At 39.6% G+C, this 17,077-nt stretch overlaps 2 long non-coding RNA genes across 2 annotated transcripts in view; one reads left to right on the plus strand and one right to left on the minus strand.

Annotated features, from left to right (window-relative positions):
• Positions 1-8,831, plus strand: part of LOC132076415 (uncharacterized) — a 101,994-nt gene extending 93,163 nt beyond the window's left edge. The window contains exon 4 of the long non-coding RNA XR_009418908.1: positions 8,705-8,831. This is a non-coding gene — a long non-coding RNA (uncharacterized LOC132076415). The remainder of the gene's footprint in view (positions 1-8,704) is intronic.
• The window catches only part of LOC132076414 (uncharacterized), a 32,808-nt gene continuing 20,325 nt past the window's right edge, over positions 4,595-17,077 (minus strand). The window contains exons 2-4 of the long non-coding RNA XR_009418907.1: positions 7,064-7,200; positions 5,414-5,509; positions 4,595-5,324 (exon numbers count right to left, since the gene is read on the minus strand). This is a non-coding gene — a long non-coding RNA (uncharacterized LOC132076414). The remainder of the gene's footprint in view (positions 5,325-5,413; positions 5,510-7,063; positions 7,201-17,077) is intronic.

Below are 17,077 nucleotides of genomic sequence, written 5' to 3' on the forward strand. Positions count from 1 at the left end.
TCCCATTTCAGCCAGCTTAGTGGCTGTGCCCATACTTTGCTTTCTGCTCTGCCAGGTATTGCACACATGTGTGTGTTTATCTGAGATACTCCACACACCAGCCTAAGGTGAGCTCTGTGACCTCTGTGTTTGCCATGGCTTGGAACATTATCTGTTAATAATTTTAATCCTGCTGGAGGTTTAGCTGGGTGCCTTCCTCACACACACAAATGATGAAAATATTTCACCATTTTTCAAGGAAGGAAGATAAATCAACATGCAATGGAAGGGATATTGATTCATTTCCTCACCTTTGGAATGAATACCTCCCCCCCAGCAAAAAGCTATGAAAGGGAAGCCATTGTTTGTCTGAAACAAACAAGGCTCAATAAATCTTAATTCTGCTAAAAGATAGTGCTGAGACCAGAAAAATACAGCTTAGCATTACTGGAGCCAGACATGAGATTATCTTTCTCTTTTACCGTTGTACTTGATCTAGTACTTGGGCTGTGTTTTTAATGAAGAATTACTTAAGTGTGGAACAAAATTCTCATTTTAATAGTAAAACTGTATTCTTATTCTTCCATTTAACCAGGGGAGTTCCACATTAGTCTCATTGAATACCTGACTTTGACCTATGGCAGTACCAGAAGTCAGAGAGTGCTTTAAGAGCTTCCAGCAGGGTATCTCTGGTCCAAGCAGTCTGGCAGGGCTGTAAAGCACAAAGTGCTGAACTATGGGCACTGGTTCTGCTGCACACCAAGGCCTGTCTCAGGTGCTTGGTGCTCAGGGAATGTGCCAGTAACTCCCAGATTTGGGCCTCTAGCTCATGCTGGACATATTTCCTCTGAATATTTTATACAGCCCTTTTAAAATGTATTCATTTTGCACAAATTCCTCTTGTATTTGCTGCCCATCAATATTTATGGAGGTGGCAGTGCTGCTGTGCAAAATGTGCAGGGAAGGTATTTTAAATTACTCCCTGGGCCAGTCACACTGGCCCTACAGTGTCCCTCCCTCCCCATCAGGCCAGGGCAGGAGGGGCTTTGTGGGAACAGCACAGCTCATGGGGGAGCTGGGAGCCTCCTTGGGCAGCAGAAGTTTCTTGTCAAATGCACAAAAATGTTCTTAACAAGTCCACATGCCCTGGCAGACAGCACCAAGGCTGCCCCTCTGGCTGCAGCATCAGCATGCAGTGACAAAGGAGTGACATTCAGAACATTGCACTCAGACATGAGCTGGGACTGGGAGTGTTGGGATCTGCCCCAAAAAGAGCCTTAGAAGCTTTCTTTCTTCTGTAACTGCTTTATGACAGTGGCAATGTAAAACTACCTCAAGTGTGTCTCAGACACACAGAAAAAGTTTTGTTCAACCCAGTAATTTTTGCTGCTACTCCATCTTGTTATCCAGGAAACTCCTTCCTAATGGGCAGTCATGGAATGACCTGTGTGGGAAAAATTGCTTTTTATATCAAGTCAAATATCTGTAGAGCATGATGGCATCTCTTATTCTATATATGTCATATATGGAGATATCTGTGTGTGTGTAGGATTTTTATATTTTATAAATACAAAAATAACATGCTTTATTTGTGCATCTATTTTTGAAATATGCATCATTAGACACAGTTCAACATCTGCACCCTATAAAAATATGCATACATAATCTAAAGTCATATCGAGGTTACCTAATTTTATCTAATATACCTATGGAGTTTCTTCTCATTCACCTCAAATTCCTTTCTTTTATTTCTCTTCTATATATTTGCTACCTGTGAGCAGAAATAAATTTGGTGTTAATTTATTAAGTCTGTATTTGATTACATTTAAAATTTTGTTTTATACACACATGTACCTATAGCATTACATGTGCATTCATTGTAAATATTATACATAATGTACTGTAATGTGGATATACATACATCTATAATGAATTACAATGTAAAATTGCAAAACATTAATTTGGTCCAATATCATACATCAGAATATTCTATGCCATATGCTACATCACATATATTTTAGGTAGCATTCTGTAAATTGTTATGTTACAGTGTGTAATATGTTACCTGCAACACACATCATGTAATATGGTGTTTCTCATATATGATCAGTGCAAGCCTCACAGCTGCAGTTACCTACCATAATTAAATCATGTTTTATTTTTTAAAATCTTGTTAAAGAAGACCTTTCTGAGAACAAGTATGCTGTTAATTACTTTGTCTAGCAGGAGCTTGTTCTGTCTGATTTCTCTCATCCATGATAAACAGGTAGGATCATTTCACATTCTCTCCTTATGAAAGTTTTCCTACAGAACCAATCGTTTTATTACTGTGGACCTGTTTCTGCTGTTCATATTTTTGAGATGCAGCCAGCAGAACACACTATTGAGGGTGAAGGACCACTGATTTCTGAAATACATTCTGAAATTTTTCTGTTAATCTGTAGTCACTTTTTAGCTGCATTATTGCTCTGGTTGCCATCCCACCACCCTCGTGCACTGAGCAAAATTGTTTATGACTCCAGGTCCACTTCCTCAGTGATCACAGTTAATGGAGATACAAACAGGAGATGGCCACAGAAGTGTTTCCTGCCTGGTGTTGCTCAGGATGAAGCACTGAATATCTGATTGCCCAACACATTGGGGTCATATTTTTTATTGTTCATTTCAGTCCGCTTAAGTGACGATTGATTTGAAATTTGAAAGCCCATATTTCATGGGCTTTTGTGTGATATGCTGTTTTCAAATTTGATCAAGTGTCATTAACCTCACTAAGATTCTCCTGTCCCTCTCTCTGTGGATTCCGTGAAGGTTTAGGTGATAATTCCATCTTGTTCCTCCTCTACAGTGAGGTGCCAAGACCACCGAGGTCTCTGAGCTGGGAGGGACAGACCCTGTGTGTCTCTGGCACTGAGAGATTTCTCTCCCCAGCTCCCAAGCAGAGGCCAAGGGACCCCACAGCCCTTGAATTTCCTATTACTGGCACGCAGAGGGCAAAGGAAGCAATGGCAACAGCTTTTGCTGACCACAGTGGCGAAATCAAACCACTGATTCTTAGTGAGGTTACTGCTGCACTAACAATAGTCAAGAAATGGACCTCAGTGTTTACCTTCCCTGCAACTGATGCCAAAAACATCCCCTATATTTTTAGAAGTGCCAGAAACAGGCTTTACCCATTCTAATGGACTTACAGAGTGTTTTAATGAAAGAAATCTGCTCATTTGGTTTAGTTGCCCACTTCAGCCTCTCAGCACCTCACTCTGGCTGCTTGACTGAAGGACCCATCCCTCTGTGTTGTGGGGGTTATTTCTCTGCAAATGGGGTGTTGTGTATATCTAAATCTATATGATGCAAAGAGAGGAAAAAATCAAGTATATGGTTAAAAGGCAAAAAACAAGGAAAAAGACTCCTCAATCAAGCAAGTTCTAAACTCATTTACATTCCTCAGTGATGCATAGCAGGGAAGTTGTCTGCGGTTTGAAGCTAAAGATCTTTCAAAAAATCACAGGCACATTGTAAGTTATTAGTTTCCATGATTTTAGGCACAGCAAATGTTTTGGCATTCAGTGCTGAAGAGGAGCTGAGGTACCCCTTCCAGTCAGGGTAAACATTCTGTAGGACCCATTGCTTCTTACACAGCTCCATCCTGCTGCTCACCTGCTGGGGGACACAGGTGGCAAAAAACAAACTTCCATTTTCTGCACATCAGCCTGGTAGACTTTCTGTTATTGTTCATTTTAGAGAGGCTTTTTTTTTATTGTGGGTGTGGGTTTTTTGTTTGGTTTTGGTTTTTTGGGTTTTTCTTTTTGTTGAGCTTACATTACTGTCAGTTGGAATACTAATGGACATCAACATAAACATCATCTCCAGGGCAGTTCAATGAAACTAAGGCAGATTGTCTTAAAATTAGCTTGAGTCATATCTGAAAATTGCCAGTGATTAGCTGATTATGGTTTGAATTGAAGTCAGATTGCTACAAAAAGCCACAAAAAGTCATCTGCAGATATATTATAGTAAATGATGCCTTGGATGCCTCAGTTGTTGCCAGTGCTTGCATTAGGGATGAAGGTCTATTACTGCATCACATTTATGGTAGTCATTTTAAAATATGGATTCTGCCTGAGGAGAATCAGTCTCCTGGGAAAAATTCTGTCTTTTTACTTTTTAAGCTACTCACTAAGAGTAATAAAAAAAAAAAAAAAAAACAAAAAGAAAAACGGAAAAAAAATGAGACATCACAAACAACAGAACAAATTAAAATATTCTCCCTATGAGAGAAGCTTGTTCCTCTGTAAATACAATTATTATAATTACAGAGTGATTCAATCTTGGTGTCTTACTAGAAATCGTTCCTTCTGTACTGAGAGTATGCGACATTTAAAATAATTTTCAATAAATCAAAGGCCTAGTGTAAAAATGCTGATAGATGCCAGGTTTATTAAGAACAAAAGAAGGTACTATGATGCCATAATTATAAAGTTTGGTGAGTACTTCTGGTTTGATTAAATTCTCCTGCCCAACACTACTAAGACATTCATTTGTCACATGTGTCCCTATTCCTCAGATTTGAAATAAATACAAAACCATTTCATGAAAATAAGCAAGGCCTTTATTTCAAAACTGGTCACTTTTGAGCTGTGTCTCTGCATGGTTTACAGGCTGCTCTGCTCTTCAGCACCTCATATTTTTTAGTTCTCAGAGAAAATTCCCTGACAATCTTTACCTGTGAAAATGTATTTGAGCTCCAGTCCGTGTTGCATTACCAAGCATATTGCACAGGGAAATACTCAAATAGTACCTACAAGTCAGGAGTCATATTTAATTCCCATAAAGTGGGCAACAGGATACTGCTGTCCCATTTCTAGCAGGTTTTTTGATTTAAAATACTCACAATTGGTTCTCATCTCTTTTTAGCGCATATTTGACTTCCCACCAGAAAAATAAATTCTTACTTGGTATCTCTGATGATATGGGAATGAGGTTCTGTGCTGGAAGCACTAACCTGGGGTGGGGACTGGGGAAAGAACAAAGACACTGACACAGCTGTTGGAGGTGGGACCAAGAGCTGGACACCAATTGCTCAGACCCAGAGGAAAAGGGAAAGGGCCTCAGCAGCCAGCCCTGCCCTAAACACTGCCCAGGGAACAGAAACTGGAAAAATCCCAAACTGGAAAATGCCAGGCTCTGTGCCATTCTGATTTTTTACCAGTTCCAGGCCAGATCTTGGAGAACAGGCTCAAGGGGCTTAACAGGGAGGCGATGACAACTGCTCACACCAGTAAATGCTGTTCTCAAAGGAGAGGAGCACATGTTCAGGACCACAGAAAGAACCACAGACTTGGTGACTCCTAAATGATTAAAAGACAATTATTTTTCAGATATAAAAAAGAATGGCTGAGGAAATTCAGCGGCAGAAATGAGCATGGGAAACCTTTACCCTCAGCCTCCAGACAGCTTTTCATATGGAAAGGCTCCCTCTGTAACCTCTGTAATGACCAGGAAAAGCCATCTTTAGGGCAGCTTCAGCACACTGCTAACAGAGAAACAACAACAGAATAAAGGAAAACTGACATGAGCAATCCTGTGCTGGGCACAGAGCACAGAGACAAGCCATCATTAGGCAGCACATAAATCTCTGCTTCACTTACATCAAGTGAAGCAGAGATTTGCTGCTTGCTTTACTGCTTTCCTCCTTCTTTATCATCTCATAAAAGGGTGTAGAGAAACAAAAGGTGGCTAAAAGGATGATCAGAAATCCACCTTGATGGACTGAGTTAACAAGACCACTCGTGTGGCTGAACAGGACTTGGAAGAGGATGGCAAAATCTGGGCCTTGGCCAAGGTGTGTGTCAGGATCAGTCATCCCTATCTCTAAAGCAGTGGTTAAGAACAATAGAAGAAGAATATAAGCAGATGGTTGCTAGTTTCAAAACAAACAAAAGTATTTCTTCTCCTGGTGTGGTGAATTTGCACTGAGAAAAAGCTCTGCTTTTCAAAGGCTGCAGCCGAAAGGCCGCAGAGAGTCAAAAGCAAAAGGCACAGCCATGGAGAAAAACAAAAACCACAGAGGACACAGAAGCCAAAAGATGGCAGGTGTGCTCAGAAATTAGCTGCCATAAATCCCTAATGGATGGTAGAGTACTCGGGGACATCAGTCTGTCCTTGCCTTGTTCCTGAGCTCACACTCAGGTGTCTGCTGAAGATCTGACGAGGAACATGGGCTAAAGCAGCGTGGCCAGCAAATGAAAGGGCTTAAAAATATTCATTTGCTCTTACTATTAAATTCTGCTATCATGCAATCTGTGCTTGATGATACAAGATTTGAGAAGAAATATGTGATGTGTGTGTGCTGTTAAAAGCACAAGGTGGACTTTTAAGAAAACATTTCACAAATGTGTTCATGCTACTTAATACCTACAACAGAATTCTAACCTTAGTTATGCAGTGTGTGTTGCCTCCCAATCTGCTTGCAAACAAGAGTGACTAATTATTTAGGCTTTATGAATAACTAAAATGATTCATAAAGCCTAAATAATTTCTAGATTTTTTTCATGTTATTCACTAGAATTTCTCATGTTATACTCAAGAAAATGCGACTGTCTTCATTTTTAAGAAATCATTTTTAAAATAATTGCTTTCTTTCCTACATGCTCTCAAAAGTTTTAAGGTGCATGCAAGAGACACCCCAAAAACCCCAAATCAGAAAACCTGTATCTAGAACGTAAATATCTGTCTTTTAAAAACTAAAGGCTTGCAACAAACGTGCTTCTGACATTCCCAGCCCTTTCTGTTCAGCACTGTGGTGGCAATAAATTGGTTCTCAATTTTATTAGTTCCTCATTTAAAATTTAAGTTCTTGCATGCAGGGTAACCTTAGTGCCTCAGGACTCTGAAATTACCTACACAACCCCCCTGTAATTGGAAGAAAAGATGCATAAAATTCACACCTAGCTCCATGCAAATCAAAGAAAGGATGCATTACTTTGGTTGCCTCTCTTCACCTAGTGACTTTCCTTCATTATCTCATTAAACATTAGAGAAGCAAAAAACACAGACTGAGAAATTTCAGGTAATGTAGAAAACATACTCATTTTTGTGGTGCCTCCAGAGGTGGTAGATGGCCCCAGGAACTCTTCTGCCCAGCCAGGACACTGCAAACCAATGTCCATGGAAATGCCTGTGCAGTACTGGGGTGCTGGGCTGGCCCTCACAGTGGTGGCAGCACTAAGAAAACAGTGAGATAGAGAAAATCTCTAAAAAACAGGAGTTGAGAGCCCCCCCAACACCAGCATCCAACTCAGCTCTTCTGTCAGTGCCAATCACCTTTACCTCGACAACTAAACCAGGATGGCAGCCATTTAGAAAGCTTAAATATTTCATTTAGGAACAACAGTAGGTCATTTAAATAATTAAATTCAAAGGAACACTGAGACAAGCCCCACAGTACCAGAAGGGTTTAATTCTGTCTGACATCACGTTCTGTAGTGCACGTTCACTACAGGAGCACCTGCAGTTGTTAGCTCCAGTCACTTCTCCCCACACCTACACACACAAAAATACACTCAGACTCAAATAATTAGCAGTCGAAAATGGGCTTGATATGAACATTGTTGATGTCAGTTTAAAAGTATTACATTAACATAAACTACTTATATATCTTAACTATTTCAATGTGCCTAATTATTATTTCTTAAATAACTACTCCCAAGTAGGTAAATAATATCCAGGATCATGATCACTTAGCTTTTGTGAAGCAAAACACCCCAGGTTACATTGGCTGTGCAGAAATTTGAACCTCTGCTGTGACATGGGCACAGAACTGTCACTTTAGCTACCTGCAGGCCTGAAGGAGAGCTTTTGTGCCCCCATTTGAAATACTGGCTTTTGGATCAAATGTCACAACAAAAGCAAAGCCCTGACCTCCACAGCTAAGTTATCTAATGCATTGAGATACTGCACTTTAGATAAAAATCCTAATTTAATCTAAAATTTGATTTTATATGCTAAACATATCAACTTTCAATAGTCAAAACAGTGTTGTTGGCAGTCTCAATCTCATTTACTTCATTTACATCTGTTTGATTAGGGGAATAGACCTCTAGCACCTATGCTGGTTCTTGTATTCCTCACCTTGCTGCGAAGCTGTCAGGATTCCCAGGAGGCTCTCTGGGGCTCAGATGTGCAGCAAGGCTGGCACTGCTTTCCCTGCCTGTTGGGGCTCTCTGCTCCAGCACTGCCATCCATGTCCTGCCCTGGAAAAGTGCAGGCTGCAATCACTGAAAGGGGATAGAGGCTGCTTCTCTCCCTGCTGCTGCTATGGACAGCTCATGAACACTGCACCCCAGGCAGCACTGCTGTCCCCAGGCACTTGGCAAAGCTGCCTCAGGAATTATTTCTGTGCTCTTCCCCTAGGAAATAACCCTTGGTCCTATCAGCTTATTAACAATTGGATGTTTGACTTTACATTCAGTTAAGTTCTCAGAGAAAGAACAAGTGATGAAAGTGCCTTTTGGAGGAACATCAAATGCATTCCTTGATGAATTGCAAACTGGTAAACTACTTGGAAGCTTTTGAAATGTGGAATCTATTATGCCTTTCAATAAAATCATTCTGTAACATACTGGACCTTTTTCCCCTCCAAGGACAGCAAACATAAAAGATCACCTGTTACTGACAGGAGCTTGTGTTTCTCACTTGGTTTTTGTGTTTTCAATTCTATTTTATATAGGATCTCAAGCACCAATTAAACATAGCCAACCAAACTCATCAGTGCACATCCAAGTAACTGTCCATAAACTGTTTTCTCTCTGAGATGAGTACATGGACACATGTTCCTGGGATCCCTCTACAAAGGCATCACTCATCCTGCAGTACTTTCCTGAATGCAGGTGAGCTCACACCTTCCAGGAATCAGCCACAGCCCTGGTGGCAACTGCAGTGCACACCCTGGACTATAAATACTTGTTAAAATTTAAATAATGTTTCTTATGACCCTTAAATACAAATAAATATGTCTAAGCCTAGTTTAGCTGGAAGATGTGACCTTATCAAGACTAAACGGCTATGAAAAAATCATGAGCAATTTTCTGCAGTAGATGGAGAAATGATACTTTGCACTTTTCAGCTTCTGTTGTGAATAAAATTCAGCCTGATATAGACAAACTAGGTAAGAGATTAGAACCTTAGCTCTAACAACTTCTGCCTAAAGGATAATGACAAATGTTCTTAACCTTACACTCAACAAGGTCTTTACACACAATTAGAAGACTTTTTTCCAAAGCACCAACAAAATTAACCACATCCTAACGTTGGCTTCTCAAGCATGAAGTGAAAAAAACCCCAAACATAATTTCTGAGATCTCCTGCAGTGCCTGTGACTTTACTGAAGAATTGGAAAAGATGTCCAACCCTTGAAATATATATCTGAAACTGCTTTCCTAAAAGACCTTTTTTTTTTAATCATGCAAGGAGCACACTTGAAATGTATTTTTTCATTTACTGTGCTCTGACATGGCTTGGAAAGGGGTGTTTTAAAACTTCTTTTTATTTCTTTTTAAAGGCCATTGACTTCAAACTGAACAAACACAGGAAGTGATAAACTGTTCCTGCTAGGGGCATTACCCACGGAGTTGTGGAGCTCTGCTGTGTTCTCCATGCTTTACTGAGGTTAGAGGAACTTGAATCAAGACAAATTTCAGTCACAATCCCTCCCAGATTTGGCTGCTTTCAGGGCTGTGTGCCAAGGATTGATCTTCCCAGGTAGCATTCCCATTTTCCCCAAGCATATGGCTGGACTGCACACCAGCAGGAAAGAACACTTCAGGCGTGTCCCTAAAATTGCTGTTTTTGAAGAAGGTGAGGTTTCCATGTGCATTGGCACCAATACCAATAATCATCCTTGTGCACAGGAAACTGTATGAGGAATTTGCTGTACAGTCAGTCAAAACTCTCTTTTGACCAGGTCAAACACTTTCAATTCACATTTGAAACTCCCTGTCCAGAGGTTCCAAACTGCAATGGCCATAGGTTACAAAAAGAAAAATGTATAATGCAGGCAAGGCTTATAGGTCTCTGGAGAAGTTCCCCAACACAGTATGGCACAAAGGAAAAAAAAAATACATACATTTGGGTAGGCCTCAAACAATAAAAGAGAAAAGTCCATAACACAATCAAACCATTTTGCAAATAATTATATGAGAATAATGCCCACAAGCATTGTGTTCTGAAAGCAGTTGCTTTGTGGTCAATGTTAATGTCATCTAATAGCGTTTAAATTTTACTCTGCTTGTATACCCAAGCAGTTGAGTAAAAACAGTAGAAAAATCAAAGCACCTGTAATATTGTTTGGGGTTTTCGTGTGTGTGTGCAGATTTATATATTTTTCTCCTCAAAGTACTGTAAATTATTTGCCATGAGCCAGAGAAGACACACATGCACCTGTAGACCCTAAGTAGAATCCAGAGATTAAATCACTACATGATCTCTTAGAAGTGGCTGGTGAACCCCTGGAGACTCCAGGCAGAAGGGTTTTATCTCAAACAAAGAGGCATAGAATGTCACAATGCCATTTTTGCAACACTTGATCTAAAGTGTCCTAGATCAACCAGACAGTTATGGGAGGATTGGGCAAACAACCAAACAAAATCTGCAAAACCACTACAAGTCATGTGCTAAGGCAGGACAGACCAATTAAAACCTTTTGAAAGCAACTTCAGTTTACACCAATAAAACTTGCAGAGTCCACAAAATCACAGAGCACAAGGAACCTTTAGAAGAAGACTCAATTCTCACTTTTTTTGATGACCAGGGAGAAAAAGGGGGAGAAGATTGTGCCAAGATGCACCAGGAAAGAGATGAAAATACATGTTCATTGACACAAACTTTCTACTCAGTCTCACTCTGAGTTTTCTCCAGAGCTCCAAGTCTAAAGTCATATTAATAAAAAGTGGGAAGCTCCATGAAAACATGCAACTGCAAAGCAATAAACACCTTTTCACCTGTTTGCTGTTTATTCAGTTTCTTCAAAAGGAATATTTTTACAAAGAATAAGCTTAGTGAACTGTTGCTATTTACTGAAACCTCAAAGCAACAAAGAGCCAGTACAAATAAACTCTGGAGAGAATTTCCTACTTCAGATGTAGAAAGCAGAGATCAATACACTGGGCTAGGCAGCAGAGCCTCTGAATCTCTCTGTCAAGTGGGAAGGAAAAGCCTTTCTGTCTACATTTCTTGTATTACTGGCTTTTTGGGTCCATTAATAAAATACTGTGCATAACCCCACATACGGTGTGGGAGATGGCAAAGAGGGAAGCTGCAGTTAAAAAACCTTCTCAGAAGTTTATAGAAGTGGGTAGAGAACTGGCATTAAAGGCAATTCCATTGCTGCAGTACCTTCTATTATTTATAATTATTGATGTTTTTGTTTCTGTATATACTGATGCTCTGTTTTCTCATGTGCTGTTTTCTCGTGCTTTTACTAAGAAGAAATGCACCCAGATGAGCACATCCTGATTAAGTTTTGCTAAACATCTAAAACAGCTCAGCTGAATTCATTTGAAATTAAGTAGAGCCACAGCCACCAGGACATGCTTGTGCTTTCAGCTTTTGCACAAAGGCTTGTTCATGAGGTCTCTGCTTATTATGTTCAAGTTCAAGACATAATAACTCAGAGTTAAAATAATAATACACCCAAGAACACAATCACATCTGTGACTCTGTATGATGGAAACAGTTATTTATATATTACATAATATTAATTTATGGTTATTTAGCCATTAATGGAATGATATAGATGATACTGACTAGAGTGGACATAAACTCATGTGCATGATGTGTACAATAAAATATCTTAAAGTGACAGAAAGTGACAGTTTTCTTCCTGGAAAAAGAGGAAAGCAACCAGAATGAAGGTCCAGCAGACACCCCCCACACGCCCCAATCTCCTGTATGGCATAATGACACACACATTTTATTGTGAAAACCCATTTCCAGCTTAAAGCTATTTTGAAATATTGCACTATTTTAAAGATACTGATAACTTTGTGTAAAAACAAAGTTGAATTAAATGTTTTGTAGGAGCACCCAGCATATCCCCCAAGTTAACAACTTCTGCAAGCATACTTGAAAAACAATGTTTTAAATCAAGCATCACATTTTTTGGATGCAAACTCAGATTGTCAATGTTGAGGCTTAAATCAATATGAGTAATAATCATTATTATCATAACACTGAAGGAGTGATGTGGAAGTTTTGTGCAAGAATTTCACATCAGCTCTTAATTACCAGTTTTGTCAACAGAGACAGGAACTTGTCTTACAGTCAAGTGTTTTTGAGAAGTGCGTGTGAAATACTAAAAAAATACAAAATAGCTGTTGCCAGCTAGCTCACTGTAAGAGTACTTCACAGAATAGTTTAAAGAATTTTATAGAAAGATAAATTGAAAAAAAATAGAAAAAAAAAGTATGTTCTCCTTGATTTATCTGCTATCTTGATGAACAAATTTGGAAAGAGCAGGAGGAAGAGACATTGGTCTCTGGAGTCGCAGAACACACCAGGCTCAGGGAGCCTCCTCCACTGTGGTGATTCCACCTGAAAAACACTTACAAGGAGGAGGGAGCTTGACAGCATTGGGATCACAAAGCTTCAGAGGCATGGTGGAAAAGCAGAAACTTTTCAAAAGGCTTTGGACTGGGTGTGTGCTGGAAAGTCCTTCAACGTGCTCTTGACTCGGCAGTTTGAATTCCCCACGTGGTGCTCAGAAGAGAACTGCTTTCCAGGCCTTCTATTTAGTTCATCTCAATCAGGAACCGAATTTAGAGAGTGGTGTTACTTTAATTTGTTCTCTGATCTTACCAAAACCGTAGCTCTAAAGACAAAAAAGTGCTCGATAAAGGGCCCATTGCAGTCCTACTCTTCCAATGAGCTTAAATTTCTGTAGTGTGGAGCTCTGACAATTATAAATTATTTTATAGGAACTGATCATTAAAAGAGAACACTTAAAAAAGCTCAATTTATTTTAGAGGTTAAAGTGTGACTGGTTGTTTTAATTTGATAGGTAATCTTCAAAGAGGCAACATTTTAATTTAAGGGTCAACTTACTCTGAGAGGCTAACCAATCATGTAATCTAGATAAGTCTCAGTCTAAAGAGGGTAAAGATGGCTATGCATGATTAAAGTATTCAAAGGCACCTTTGTCAGTTCACTGCAAGCTTTTGGAATGCCTTGAACCATTCTAAAGGAACACTCATTGAGGCAAACAGTTTGAGAGATCTATCATATTAGCATGGGTAGTGAATCCTGCTTTATACCAAGAAGTAATTTTAATATAATCATCCCTACGTGATGAGAATTTGTAAAACAGATTAGCAAGGTCTGATTATCTCTACTTCAGGAAACTTGAAATGTTCCATATTAAATTTGCAAGTAACTATTATCTCCTTACAACTTTTTTGCTTGTACTTCCCATAGTTCCTTTCCTACTAATGTCACTTAATAAAGCATAACCATTCACATAGTTCTGCCTTTAAACACCACAAAATCTCATATGCTGCTGAAGAACACTTTATAAGTTATCTTTCATTTACTTTTCATTACAAAGTCTTCTTAGGTACTTTGCACATAAGTACCCTACTGTAATTTACTGAAATCCTCTCTCCTTGTTATTTTTTAGTCAGAAAGCAAGAATTGTCTTGCAACAACAACAAAAAACAATAATAGAAATTACAGGCTGCCAGAAATAGAACTTGATTTACATCTTCACACCCTTAAGCCATCACTGACAGCACAAGTATCAGCCAATACCTAAGTGAGCACATTCTTTGTCCTTCATCTATTAGCAGATTTTGTGCCCTGCGCCCTGTTTCATATGCAGCGTGCCTCACTACTGTGGGAAGTGATTGAACAACAGTTTCTTCCTATTTTCAGAAACTAATTAAGAACCTTGATCTCAGCCCTCTGGCTGAAAGTGGGAAAGAATAAACACATGTGGTGGACACTTGCTGGCTTGCACAATTACAGCAGTTTGAATCAGACCTCTTGACCAATTAATCTAAGTCCTGGAGCCTCAAAAACTAATTCCAAATCTTCCTCTCTCTCACAAACAGCAGCAGAAGTGTTTGCCAGCCCTGGAACAAACACCTGCTGTGACACCCAGAGCAGGATCTGTCTGATGCCATCAACCAGGCTGCGGACCAAAGAGGGAAGGGAGGTTTATCTCTGAACAGAAAACACAAGTGAAATACCAGAACAAGGTCACAGCCAGCAAGGCAATAACCTGGAGATTACCTGAAATCTTCCCTGTAATTCCCAGGTTTTTGTTTTCATGAAAAGAGATGGATAATTTTTGCAGGAAACATGCTTTATATTTGTGGTTAGTTCCCCAGCAAGCTCATTTTGAAGGCCGGCATCCTTTTAAAACAAAATCCTGACACTCAACCCCTGATCCCCCCGGCATGGTTCTCAGTTTCCCTCTGTGAAAGCAGAAAACTTCCAGCTCTTTCACAAGACAGTGTAGATATGTACCAAGCTTTCCATAAATCAGAATATAATTCTGCATTTGCACATCATGCTGACAAACAACACAGTACCAGAGCCACTTAAATTCAGACTAAATATTGACCACCTCATCCCTTTGCTACGCTGTTCCTCAGAGTCTGGTTCTATGGTTCAGAGAGAGAGAAGGTCATGTTTGACATGAAAACTCCAGTATTGCAGGCAGGATAAACATGACCTCTTATGAAGGGTTGACCAGAGATGTGCTCAAGCCTAATTGTATGCTTAACTAACAAATTTAACTTGAATGAGTGTGATATATATGCAAGACAAGTTCACAATGGGAGGTGGTACCTCTTATTAGGCCAATTTGTATCATCTGAAAGCACAGAAAAACCTAGAGGTCCTTTTTCAGGTCCAAAACCTCTTTTTGAGGTCAGCTGAAGTCCAAACCAGCCTGTGACCCCACACTGATTGTGCTTTATAAGGCTCCTTGCCAATGTTGTGTTTGATGCTGAACCTAATTACTGATCCATCTGATAGGGTTCACTGTAAATTAAAGGAACACAGATGGTAAGGTACCAGATACAAATTAAATACTGCACTAATACAGACTCCTTTCCCTAGTGGTCATTTTGGGGACCTCCACGCTCAGTTAATAGAGCAAAATCTGGTACAGTGAACAGTTCATATTAATTAATTCACATTACATTCATTGATGTAAAAATAACTACAGTTGTATAACTGAGCTCTTTATGTTAGCAAGATTTATTGTGAGAATTATTAACTCTAACAGGTATTTTATCTAAAGCAATGTCCATGAAATAGGATGACCTTTTATCTATTACCTGTTGGGTTTGCAGCACCTATGAGTTCCAGACTGATGAGTTTCCTACTCAGACTGATTTCATTACATGTTCTATTTATATCACCTTTTTATTTTCCCCCTGGACTGACAGGAGAGGAAAAAAAAATATAGCCAAAAAATAAAAAACACACACACCAAAAAAGTGCCACCCAAACCTGACCTGTTCATGGCACAGAAATTTGATCAGCTAACTACAGTGATTATAAATGAACAGAACCTCTGGGCCCTAGGACAGAGGAGACAAAGCTCTGAACCTCCCAACCCAACAGGTTCACAGTGTTAAATATTGACTTAGTTGGCATAAAACATTCATTTAATGCATGAGGAGATAAGGCTTCAGTGGTCAAGACATCACAGGGATGCCTGTAGCTTGAAAATACTGCCAGTAATAGAAAACTTGAATTTATAAGGCAACAGCCAGCAAAAATGGCCTAAGCAAGCACTGAAATTTTCAAAACTCTTCCTGACTTGCAAGGATGTCACAGCCTAGGAGTGGCACATGGCAGGCTTCATCCAAACAAAGACCACCTCTTATTTTGGGCCCTCAGAAAACAGCTGGACTTTCAAAATGCTCAGCACCAGGTAGATCCAAAGGGTACCACAGACCCGTGGTAATCGGACTGAGCCAGAAAAAAGGCAAATAACAAGAAAGGGTTACTCTAAATTACGTGATGACTGCTAAATTACCAGTGGGTTGCTAGAGCAGAGACAGAAATTGTATCCACTTTGCCATGTTCTCCCCTCAGAATATGCTCAGGGGCTTTCAAACCTGGTCTCACAACACCTCTCAAAGTCCACATAAATTATAGAGTACAGCAGTCATACTGTGGAGGAATTATTTTAAATAAAATCGACCATTAAAATTATCCAATCTCATAGAATATCTTTATTTCCCCTCTGAGCTTTACAAATCACACCTCCCTCTGCTTTCCTCTCAGGCTTTCTAATGAAGTACAAAAATCTTTAACTGGATTATTATTTGATCCTTTATAGCCCCAAAATTAACTTTTGTTGACTGGCCTCCTAAAAGGCTTCAAAGCACAGAAACATTTCTAGACATCTCTATGAAATAATTAATAGTGCTGAAATTTGCATCATCTCAGGGTTAACAGCTGGCTGAGATAACTGAGCATTTTTTATCATTTCTGTAGATTAGTGATTTAAGACTTTTGATAGGGGAAGACATATCAGGCTGAATCCTTCTGCAGATGGAGAAGCAGCTTCATGATAAACACAGCCAAAATTTATTTTTCCTCTTTGTAACATTTTGCTAAACAGTGAAAAATTATGAAAAAGCCCACCCAACTAAACATAGAAAAAAGTTGAAGAAAACCCAAAAAAATCAAGTATTTGTAGAGAATTTGGGCAGCACACACAGAGTGCCATAGAGAGAGAGCTGAGGCACTCAATAACCTTCCTGCTGAGTTTTCACCAGAAGATGCTCCAGCCACAGATAAGTGATGGGTGCCCCATCCCTGGAAGTGTTGGAGGCCAGATGGAGCTCTGAGCATCCCAGCCTAGAGAAAGGTGACCCTCCCCATGGCTGGGGGTGGGATCTTGATGGTCTTTAACGTCCCTTCCAACCCTAACTGCTCTAAGACTCTCTGAAGAAACTTGGGAATTTCTAGATCACTTTTCTAGATCATCCCTGTTTGGCCACTGGCTCTGAAAAAAACACCTTCTGGCACAGTTTCTGTTCTATGTTATAAGACTGCTGTCAAGGAAAGTGTTTCTTTTACAATC

The sequence above is a fragment of the Ammospiza nelsoni genome, chromosome 8, assembly GCF_027579445.1.
Source record: "Ammospiza nelsoni isolate bAmmNel1 chromosome 8, bAmmNel1.pri, whole genome shotgun sequence".
NCBI lineage: Eukaryota > Metazoa > Chordata > Aves > Passeriformes > Passerellidae > Ammospiza > Ammospiza nelsoni.